We start from the raw sequence: 12,598 nt of genomic DNA on the forward strand, positions 1-12,598 counted from the left end.
AGTCGGAAATATTTTTACAAATATTTATGAAGTGTTAGTAATATGGTATTAAAATTTCGTTAGAGAATTTTAATGTTTGGGTAGTCAATTAAGTGAAAAGGACTAAATTGAAAAAGGTGTAAAAGTTACTAGAAGGATTAAATAGCTCAATTTTTAAATGAGGAGGGACATAAATTGAAAATAGCCCAAAAAGAGATATCTTGGGCGGCATAAGCTGGGAAAAATCAGGAGAATTGGTGAAATAAGGGCAAAATGGGAAAATAACAAAATTTACTAAAATGAAAATGGGACCAACTTGTAATATCTAGAATTCTCTTCATAATTTCTTCATTATCATCGGCCAAAAACATCCTAAGGGTTTATTTAAGCTGTTATTTCATAATTTTTTCACCAAGTGAGTTAATCCTTGCCTTATTCTTGTAATTTTTGTGTTTCTAAGACTTTTACAACTAGGTCCTATTACTAAATTCATTAGTTTTTGATTTTATGAATGAAATTGAAAGTTGATATGAATATGTTAGGGAATTTTATGATGAAATAGCATGAAATTGAAGCTTTAATTTGTTTATGAGATGATTTTATTAGGTAATTTCAATAGAAATTAATTTGTAGGACCTAATTGTGAAAAAGTTTGGAATCAAAGTCTAGTGCTAAAATTATGATTTCCAGAGGTTATAAAATAGTTTAAAGTGATATAATGAAGTTATAATTGAGAAAAATCATCTCAATTGAGAGGTTAATTGAGCAGGGATAAAATTATCATTTATTGAAAGCTTAGGGGAAAAATGGTAATTAACATCATGCACTAAAACAGTTTTGGACAGCAGCAGTAGTCTAACTTTGAAAAATCACCAAAAATTGTAGAGATCGAATTAAAGGATGAATAAAATATGAAATTAAATCATATTGAGTCTAGTTTCTTATAAAGGAAACAATGTAAGAAATGAAATTGTAAATAATGAGATATAATTGATTTTGTGAGACAAGGTCAGAATGAATTCGGGTTCCCTGTTCTAACTTTGGAAAATCATCAAAAATTGGATAAAAATATTTAGGGGCTTAAATTTATATGTTTAAAATTTTTAATAAGTCTATTTTCAAAAGAAACAAACGAGAACATCATCCTAATCCTGTACGAGGAGATAATTAATTTTTAATGAAGAAGAGTCAAAACTGTCAGACAGCAAAATAGGGATGACTTTAAAGAATAAACTGTACTTATTGGCTATACCAAAAATTCTGAAAATTTTATGGTAAGAAGATATGTGAGTCTAGTTTTGGGGAAAATTATCAGATCTTAATTTTGAGTTTCGTAACTCAAGATATAAATAATTTAGTGACTATGACTCAAGGAGACAACTCTGAAGGAACTATAAATAATAATGAGATTGTAGAGAATGTTACATATGAACATGAAATGTATTAAATTAATGATTAAATTTATTTATTTAAATTCAAAAAATTCAAATACAAAGCTAGATCGAGGAAAAGAAAAAAGTTCGGGATTAGTAGATTTTTGCATACGAACAAGTATCGAGGTAAGTTCATGTAACTTAAATTATATTCTTAAATGCTTGAAATATATTTTCTTGATGTGAATATGATTTGGATGTTTATTGTATGATAATTGATGAAGTATTGATATTCTTGATGAAAAGAGAAAATAAATCTCGGTTGAATGAAAGGAAAATTCGATGGATCTTTGAAAAGGAATTGACGATAAAAAGGATCTAGCCCGGACGGTTGATCCTATCTTGATATAGCCTTCCCGAAGAATATATGGAAAATGGATTTAGCCCGGACGGGTAATCCGAATTAGGGTCTGAATTTAGCCTGGACTGGTAATTCAGATCCAGGCTTATTAGAGTAATTGTCATTGCAGGGGATTTAGCCTGGACTTGTAATCCCGACAATACTCTATGAGTTTATATTATAAGGGATTTAGCCTGGACTGGTAATCCCGCTGTAAGAATGAGGTTCACGGGAGTGTGCTCTCTGAAATGGAAATGTGCGCACATGAATATGAATTGACGGACCCAGATTTGTACACTAAAGTGTACCCCTGAAAATCCATCGAAATTCCGAGAAATTCAACGGGATAAATATGGAAAAATAACAAGGAAATGGAAATCATGGAATTGATGAGCTCATCAATCATGTATATATTATTGATACATGAAAATTATTGGACTAATCTGAATGTTGAGTTTGTGCATGATAGGGGAATAATGTATTGAATGGGTGTATGAATGTTTATTGCATTGTATTGAAAATATTAGGTAAGTATAATTCTTGTTACATGAACTTACTAAGCACAAAGTGCTTACCCTGTTTCTTTTTCCCCTGTGTCGTAGTGTTAAGAGCTCGGAGGTTGGATTTGGTCGGAGACGCATCACACTATCAACCTCAAGATCTCGGTATATAAAGAAACTTTATTTTGGAAATCAATGGCATGTATAAGCTAGTAAAGTAAATGTTAATGTGAAATGAATGTATGGTTAGCCATTGGTATGGCTAACAAATTTTGGTTTTGGTATGTGATGAGGTTATTTTATGAATACGTTAAATCTATCTTGAAAATATGTTGAAATGGATTGGTTGTGTTGGATTGGTCTCGATTTAAAATTGCAGGGAAGACTAGATATTTACAAAGGGGTTATATTAAGTTCAAAAAAAAACTTTGGGATTTTGCGAAAAATTTCTTATGGTTTCGATTGAATCTCGATTTGGTCCCGATGTATGTTTTGGGCTTCGGAGGCCCATTTAAGGGACGTCATGACATGTTTCGATAAATGAGCAGTATTTAACTCGTAATACGAAAAATTTATTTGGTAAAATTTGGTAATGCCTCATACCCTATTTCAGCGACGAATACGGGTAGGGGGTATTACATTGTGGTGCATTTGAATGACATATTGGTTAGGTGACTTAGGATGATTGAAATGACATGTTTATGTATGATTGAATGATGTTTGAACCCCTTAAATGTGTGCCCAAATGGTTTGACTGGTTAGATATGAATTAGACTTGAATTGGTATGATTTTAGGTACATTTTTAGGTTCACAGGACCTGAGACATGGGCTGTTACACGGCCGTGTGCGATTTGTAAGTTTCTTGATGTTTCCAATTAGTGAGTTATATGGCCTGGCACACGGGCATGTGACACGACCGTGTGACCCTACTCAGTGAGTTACACAGGTGAGGACACGGGTTAGGACACAACCGTGTGTCCCTTGTTCGAAAGTTACATAGCCTGGGTTGATTCCACACGGCTGTGTGACCCCTGTTTCTAATTTTTTTCAACTTTTTCCTAAACTTTCCTTTTTGTTTCAAATTAGTCCCGATTTGTTTCAAAGGATTTCTAAGGCCTTGAAGGCTCAATTTAGGGACAAAATGTATGTGATTGAATGGTTTATGATATATTTAAGTTATTGAATGTTATGATGTTTTAATATTTTTGATTGTACGGTCATGCTTCGTAACCTTAATCCAGCGACAAAGACGCGTTAGGGATGTTACAATAATTCAGCATCAAAAGTTGAGCACTTCCCTAAATGGTGATTATATTCGAGAACCCAATCTCCATTTGTATTTCGCATAATACCCCTAGCAGCAGCAAGACCATATCCTAGCGAAACAACACCATCGATATTTAGGATAATCCAGTTTCCTATTTTTGGTTGGCCAAAAGTAAAGTCATGACAACAAGTCAAAACATCTCTTAACACCATAGAATACTGTTTAGCCCAACTCTCCGAAACTTTAACAATCTCATTCGAATCCCAAGTTGTTCCCTGAAAGATAAATAGATTACGATTCTTCCAAATACGCCAAGCGAGGAGACCAAATAGACAGGCCTAATTAGCTCTTCCTACATGCATTTTCAAAAGATCCTGCAAATTTGAAATTAGCTAATCAGATAAATTATTCAAAAAGAAATCCCTCTATTAGTTTATCGACATAACATTTAGCCATACATATTTTGTTGCTGAACAATCTCTAAGAACATGCAAGATATCTTTCGATCCATAACCACAGACAGGACATCAAGAATCAGTCTCAATCCCCCTTTTAACTCTTTCTCTATTCGTAAGAAGTTTTGTTGTAGAGTAGTCCAAATAAAGAAACGCACTCTTTGAGGTCCTAAGAAATTTAATATTATTTTAAAACATGCTAAGTGGTTTCTATCTATAATATTTTAATACAGAGATGTGGCACATAATTTAATCCAAAAGAGTAGAAAGGTATATTACTATCTTTAATTGATCTCTCATTATCTAAAGAGTATAACTGGGGAGAATTAGGCAAATATATTGTTGGAAAAAAAAACTCCGTTAAAAAAATTTCTTGCATATCGGAAAGTTCAAATTTTTAAAAACTAACATGGTTTGTGATATTTATAGCAATAAACCCTACCTAAATTCATACTTGTGTTTTCGACTTAGCGGACGTTCGTTGTTCCTAGCTTTCAACCAAACAATCTTCTCTGCTATTCTTGTATCATAAACTGCTTCGAGTGTGGGCTCGAACCAATTGAATCAAAACACAAAACTAGAAAAAGTTCTTTTTTATTTGGGGTGAAAACGAAAATTCTCTCTTCTTAATGTAGAATTGTTGTTCTGGAAAAATATATTTGATAGCTCAAAATCTTTCTATTTTTCAGCAAAGTAACAATCTCTTAAAGTTATTTTAATAATAGCTCTACTAGTGCCATCTATTTATAGGAAGAGAAGATAGAATCCTTCTTGAATTGTAGTGGTTTATTTCAAATAGAAAAACAACTTCCTATTTAGAGTAGGAGTGGGGTGGATGGCACACCCTAGTATTCCTACTAGGGTTGCCGCCCATTCATGTTATAGGAAGAGTTGTGGGCCTCTCTAACATTGGGTCTAATTACAAGTACTTCTTGGGCCTTTTGACCTAGTAATCTGTAATGTGATCCAACCCGATTCGATTTTTCTATTTCCCAAAATAAACTTTAATATTCTATATTAAATAATTTTCTCATCCCTATTTTACTCCAGTAAAATTTTGACGATTTTACCCCCGATAAATTTTTTGACGGTTTTACTTCTGGTAAAATTTTGAGAAAATATGTTCAATATTTCATAACTCTACATGTTTACTATGACTGAATAATTTACTTTCATTTTCGAGCTTCAAAACAACTCGAAAACAAAAATTCATTATTATGATCATTTTTAAGTAATCCATATAGAATTGCAAATGGATCATTTACATTTCCATTTCCATTTTTTGAAAACCAACATTCATTTCCAAATGATTCTATGTTTCCATTTCGGCAAAAACCATAATCTTCTTGAATGTTTCCCATTTCCCATTACTCATTTCCTATTTATTCTGTTTATTTCTATTCAAACTCGCAATTCATTTCTAGTTTCAATGAGCTAGTAGAGGGACCGGTTAGACATATGTGATTAGGGCTCAAAAAATTTATAATTAAGTTCTAACTTTTCATCTATTAATTATAAACTCATTTAGTCACGAAGTCATTCCACTATAGTATTGTGACTGAGCTCTCCCCAATGACATACCATTACAAAAGCAACTACTCAGTGCTCATCTAATGATCTTGTCATAAGTGTGTAAACCTCATAGGATATCCTTGATCTCTTTGGGATAATATTCGTTCTCCCAATATGATCCTATATTGTAACAACCTGTTTTTCTGTGTTGTCGGAAACAGTGGTTTCTGGGCTACCAAATCCGACGAGTAAGTTCGTAAATATTATTATTTAATATTTACGAGTCAAATGTGATTTTTAAAAAGGTTTTTGATTTGATAATTTATGTTATATAAGTGATTTATTAAGTTCAAGTGGTTTTAGAAAATAAGGTATCAAGACCTTATTTTTATAAGCTGAGCCATAAATATTTTTATAAATATTTACGGAGTGTCATTAAGGTGGTATTAAAGTTTCATTAAGAAATTTTAACGTTTTGATGGTTAATTAATTAAAAATGATCAAATTAAAAAAATGCGTTCCCGGGACTCCGTTCCCGTAAATTAGACTCGTAAATATTTACTAGTTGTGTAGTTAATTAGGTTTTGATGAGGTGAATTTGCATAAATTAAGAGTAATTAGGTGTAAAGACTAAATTGCATATAAGATGAAAGTTGAATTATAGATTAAAGAAAAACTAAAAGGGACTAAATAAGTAACTATGCCATTGTTCTTTAGGTGAGATGACATGAGTTAAATATATGTGAATTTAATATATATTATATTAAAATAAGTTTACTTAAATATATAAGTATATATATTATATATTATAATAATAAAACAAAATAATAAAATAATAATGTATAATAAAACAAATAAATGAAAGAAATAGAAATAGAAAGTGAAATGAAACAGAAGGGAAAAAGAAAGAAAAAAGAAAGAAAGAAAATGAGAAAGAAAAGCTAAGAGTTTCAATTGTTCAAAGCTCAATTGATTAGTCAATTTAGTCCATTTTTTCTTTCAATTTTTATGTTTTTGGAATTCCGGTATTAAATACTACCCTACCCACGTCAAAATTTTAGAAATTATTGAGTTTTTAAATGTTGTTAATGTTGAATAATTTTAGTATTAGGGATTAAATTGATAGATTTTTAAGTTAGAAATGAAAAAGGATTGAATTGTAGAATAAATTGTAAATTTTGAGTAATAGGAACTAAATTGTAAAAGTTTCAAAATTTAGGGATTTAAGTGAAGTTAGAGAGTTAAAACTAGTTTAAAGTGGAAATTGAATAAAAATATAGAATTGATTGTGAAGAAATAAATTAGTCTCAGTTTAGGGACTAAATTAGAATTTAGACAAATGTTGAGTAAAAATTGAAATATGCAATATGAAATTGAATTGTATTGTATTGATGAATTTTAATTGTTTTAATTCCGTAGGTAACGTCGTACTGGAATCTTCGACTAAAAAGGGGAAATATAAAGTCGACGTGGAATAGCTCGGAATTTTTAGTTTGTATTTCTATAAACCGAATCTAGTTATTAATTATTGTATTTTGATTTAATGCTTATGGTAAGTGGTTGAGGTGAGTATTTGGCATTTTGACATTGAATTGAATTAAAGTTGATTGAATGGATTGAAGTGATATATATATAATGAATATATTGATTATTGAATTAAAATGAATATATCTATGTGTGCAAATATGATAATGGAATTTTGGTTGTATTTGGAAAGTGAAATTAAACCCTATTAACTGTATCGAGCCGAGTCGGATATAGATGGCATGCAATAGGATTGGAAGAGTTCAGGCATTTCTTCAACTTCGAGTCGATGAGACACTGGGTGTCAAGGTACTACTTCGGATTAATTCGATGAGACACTAGGTGTCAATTTACTTCGGTTTAGCCGATGAGACACTGAGTGTCAATTTATTACTTTGAATTATCCGATGAGGTACTGGGTGCCAAACTGGTGTGTTTTGGTTGGATCCGTGTATCCTTCTGAGTCCGAGTCGTGTTAATAGGGGTAATTAAATGAAATGACACTATGATCGATGTTGGGTGATATTATATGTGAAATGAAAAGGGGACTGTGAATTGAAATATGGATTGAGACACATGAATTGTGTATTCATGAATTGGATATGGAATGAACATTATTGTTGTTTAAGTGAAATGTGTATTATATTGTGAGAAGCTATTTTATGACAAATAATGAGAATTGAGTATGGTATAAAATGATGTATTTATGATTTGAGCATTGAATGGTTAATGCTATTGTATAAACAAATGTGAATTTTAAATATTCAATTGTGCCTATTATATTATTTTATTTTTAAATATTCGGATTATAGAAATACCATTGAGTTTTACTCAGCCTACGGTTTTGTTTCCCGTGCGCAGGTTAGGTACTTAACTTTTGATTCCCGATTCAGCATCCAACAACGATCCCAAACTCAAATGTGGTGATGTTTATCCTTTGTGTTAGCATGTACCTAGGGCGTCTAAATAATAGTTCTTTTGTGGTTTGATTATAAATGAGGTTATAAGTTTAATTTTGGTTGGTTTTATACATATAAATGTGTTTGTTTTTGAAGCCATATTATGGCATGATAAATTAAACTAAATCTAGATAGGTGCATGTGAATTTAATTCTATGGTTAAGTGCTCATGAACTAGGAAAAATTGATTTAGATTTGATATGTTTATAATTTGGATTAAAATGATGCTTTGATGACTTATTTTGATGATATGAAATGTTTAAAATTTCTGTCTGTTTGATCTTTAAATTCCGGTAATACTCCGTAACCCGATTCCAGTGAAGGATACGGGTTGGGGGTGTTACATATTTTATCTCATGGTGACCATTACATCTTCCTTCATGAAAATTCAATTACTATTGAATAGTAATTAAGTCATTCATTAGAAAGACGAAATACCCATTGCTATGTTTATTTTTCATCAACCATGTAATGTCAATGAGAGGATATCATTTACCCATGTCTCAGGCTATGAATTCCACTGTTGTGAATGACATTACATACTGCAGAAGTCGTACACCCAACACACTATCTTTCGGTTTCTTATCTATTCGAACTCAGGTTTTTACTTACATCAAAGTGTATGATCCACACATACATAGTTTGTCATCCACTCAAGATTTAGGTATGCCATACTATGAACGTCACAAGTGAATAAATCCATAAACAGATTCAAGATCTATTCAACTTGGGTCCAATCAACAAATAGATTTCAGATCTTTCAATCAGTTTGCTCATTTTTTATTAGACTAAGGACATATTGTAATGACCCATTTTCAGTAAATTGGAATAGTGGTTTCGAAACCACAAATCCGACTTAGAAAGAAAATTTATTTTAATATTGTGATATGGTCTATATTATGATAGGAAGGTTGCATGAAAATTTTGATAATAAAACTTTATTGATTATATGGTAAAATTTATTTAAATAGATTAAATAAAAAAATACATTTCCGGGACTTTGTTTCGGTAAATCGGATTTGTAAATATTTATTATAAATATTTACTAAGTTAGTTGTGTGTCTAATTATGTTTTGACTAGGAGAATTTGATGTAATTAGAAGTAATTAGGAAAAAGGGATTAGATTGAAATAAGTATGAAAGTTTAATTATAAATTAAAGAAAGTTAAAAGGACCAAATAGGCAATTATGCCTTTTTTTAAAATATCTAAGATATTTTTTTTATTTAAGTTATATATATTATATTATGTTATTTAATTAATAAGTAAGTTATTATATTATATTATTATATAGATAAAACAAAAGAAAAAGAAATGAAAAGAAAGAAACAGAATTCAATTCGAAACGGAACAGGGGAGAAACAGGGGAGAAAGAAAGAAAGAAAAAGTAAAGAAGAGAATTAGGGATTTTAAGGTTCAATTTCAAATTGGTAAGTCAAATTAAGTCCTTTTCTTGAAATCTTTGAGTTTTTATGATTCTAAATCAAAATACTAGCAAGTATATATTGAAATTTTGAAAGTTTGTAGAATTTTTTATGTAGTTTATATTGAATTAGTGGATGAATTAGAGGTTGAGTTGATGGAAATTCAAACTAGGATTGGGAAAAAGATTAAATTGAGAAATAAGTTATAAGTTTAATGTAAAATTATAAGAAATTCGAAATTAAGGTTTATTAGTGAAAATTTGAGAGTTAAGTCAAGTTGTAAGTAGAATTTAAGTAAAAATAATGTATAGATTGTGATAGAAATAGAAATAATTTTAGTTATGAATTAAATTGAAATATTAGCTAAGGTAAGAAATTATGAAATTATTATATCATATATGTTTATTCTTATTAAATCATATAGGAAAGTTATTTGATTGTTTTTCTAATATATAAATGTTATGTGTTTTATATGAAATTGAAGAAAAAGGAAAAGAGAAGGCTAAGGAGTGAAGGAAGATATCATCTCAACCTTTTTGTTGTAAGTACTACAAGGTTATTTTTATTTTAAATTATTTTATTTAAATGCCTATATTATAGATGGAAAGTATGTAGTGGTATATTGATTGAACATTAAGTAAATATTGTGACAAAAGTGTATATATGTGAAAATGGTGTGATAATTGTGAATTGTGAAATGTGCACTAAATTGTAATGATGGAGAAATGAGAAATCTTTTTCGAAATAATTCTATAAAGTATTTAATTGAATGAGATTCAGTTTTAATGCCCAAGTAGATGGAATTTAGAACTATCAGGATATTAGTGGCATGCCATTAAGGAACTTTAGCGCGCTCTCTGATTATTAGCACGTTAGTGCTCTCTGATTATTAGCACATTGGTGCTCTCTGACTACTAGCACGTTGGTGCTCTCTGATTTTAGCGCGTCAGTGCTCTCTGTTTAGCACACCTGTGCTCTCTGTTCATTAGTGCATACCAATGCACCTCTGTATTTGTTCCGTATATCCGGTGTGTTCTATAAAATCTACTTTGGGCTAAGATTATGATTTGTGGAAAAACGAATCATTAAAACGCTAAGGTAAGTTTTATGAAGCTTATACGTACGTAAATACGTAATAACAGAATGAGTTTGACATATTTTGTTTAGATTTATTTATTTGTTTATTCTTGTAGTGCTTACTAAGCCTTCACCGGCTTAACGCGTTTAATTTTAACGCGTAGGTACAGTTTGACTCGAAGAGGTAAAGTCAGGATAGAAGATCTCTCATCTCATCACATCTTCAAGAGCTTCAGAAGTAGGTACCATATTTTGAATTAAAATGGCATGTACATAGATAGTCAGTTTTGCTTCCATATGTTAGGAATTAAAATGTAAACTCTTGGACTTCTATCTATTTTTAGGTATTTTACGTATTTTGGTATATATATATATGAAATAAATTAGTAAAACTATATGTATGTTTGCAAATATGGTTGGTAAGTTATAATGCTATGTATAAATGTTTTGTTTAAACAATATCCAGCCATAATCGTTTTGGCACCAAATGTAATAGTCTTATACCGGGTCTGTATGGTTAGATCAGGTATAGGGTTACATTTATTGGTATCAGAGCCTAGGTTTTTTGAATTCTTGGGTCGAGAATGAGTTTATCTGTACATGTCATTTTATGTATTGATGTGATGAGATGAGGTTTATTTATTTAATTGTATAATTTGTGATTTATTGTGAATATTGTAGAAATTTAAAGATGTCAAATAGATCTCGTGAAGAGTCAGAAAATGAAGTTGAGAGTAGGGCGCTAAACTTTGATAGGGAAAGAAATCAACAGAGAGTTGAAGCTCGAAGTGAATCGGTAAACTTGGGGGATGATAGGGAGCCTGGATTGGAAGAAAGAACTCAGACCGAAACTGAGCCGATACCGCCTAGAGAAGAAGTTCCAATTGCAGCTTTGTTACAAACAATGAATCAGTTATTACAGCAAGTGGTAAGAACTAATAATGTTCCACCTGTTCCACCATCATCTTCTTCTGCTGCTGTTCCACATCCACAACCATCTATAACCAGTCATCAATCTCCCTTAGAGAGAATAAGAAAATATGGGGCTGAAGAGTTTAAAGGAAAGAAAGATGATGATCCAACTGAGGCTGAAGAATGGTTAGAAAACAGTCAAAGAATATTTGAAGAATTGTAGTGTACAGGAGAGGAAAAGCTGAAATGTGCAGTATCTTTATTAAAGGGTGAGGCTTATCAATGGTGGACCACTGTCATGAATATTCATCCTGCAGAAAAAATTAATTGGAATTTCTTTGTGTCTGAATTTAGAAAGAAATATGTGAGTCAACTTTATTTAGAGAAGAAGAAAAGGGAATTTCTAGATTTGAAGCAGCATAACATGTCTGTTGCTGAATATGAACGTGAATTTATCAGATTAAGTAAATATGCTAAGGAATTAATAGCAGATGAAGCTGATATGTGTCGAAGATTTGAGTGGGGATTGAATGAAGAAATTTATGTTCCTCTTATACCATTACTCTACAAGAATTTCCTATTTTGGTTGATAGAGCACAACGACTGGAAGAAGGGTTAGCTCATTCGAAAGAGAAGAGTTTTGGGAAGAGATTAGCAACTAGTTCCGCATTACCACCGTCTTCAAAAAGAGTGAGGGATTCTAGAGGTTATAAGTACACTTCTCCTATTGTTGAGCAAAGATCCAGAAGTCAGACAAGACAAACTCAGCAGGCGATTTCTATAGGTAGTACTGGGGGTTTTAGAAGAAAACCAACATTTCCATTATGTGAGTATTGTGGAAGATATCATTGGGGAGAATGTCGACTAAATTCCCGAGCTTGTTTTCGATGTGGATCGAGAGATCATTTGATTAAAGATTGTCCAAAAATGTCAGAAAGTATTACCGAATAGTCTACGAGAGGTAGCTCAGTTCCACAAAGAGGTAGAAGACCTGGAATCTCTGATGGCACTCGTAGTGGTACAAGATCGGTGAGAGAAACCGTTAGATCTGAAGCATAGGCACCTGTCAGGACGTATGCCATTCGTGCCAGAGAAGATACTGATGCACCAGATGTTATTACTGGTACATTTTCTTTACTTGATACTGATATTACTGCTTTGATTGATCCTGGTTCTACACATTCATACATATGTACAAAGTTAGTGTCTGTCAAAA

At 31.3% G+C, this 12,598-nt stretch overlaps 1 long non-coding RNA gene across 1 annotated transcript; it reads left to right on the top strand.

Moving 5' to 3' along the window:
- Positions 1–9,350: 9,350 nt before the first annotated feature.
- On the top strand, positions 9,351–10,747 carry LOC121224130 (uncharacterized). Its single transcript, XR_005921662.1, has 3 exons — positions 9,351–9,399; positions 9,878–9,934; positions 10,635–10,747. It is a non-coding gene; the product is annotated as an uncharacterized lncRNA (long non-coding RNA).
- The last annotated feature ends 1,851 nt before the right edge of the window (positions 10,748–12,598 follow it).

The sequence above is a fragment of the Gossypium hirsutum genome, chromosome D12, assembly GCF_007990345.1.
Source record: "Gossypium hirsutum isolate 1008001.06 chromosome D12, Gossypium_hirsutum_v2.1, whole genome shotgun sequence".
NCBI classification, from domain to species: Eukaryota; Viridiplantae; Streptophyta; class Magnoliopsida; order Malvales; family Malvaceae; genus Gossypium; species Gossypium hirsutum.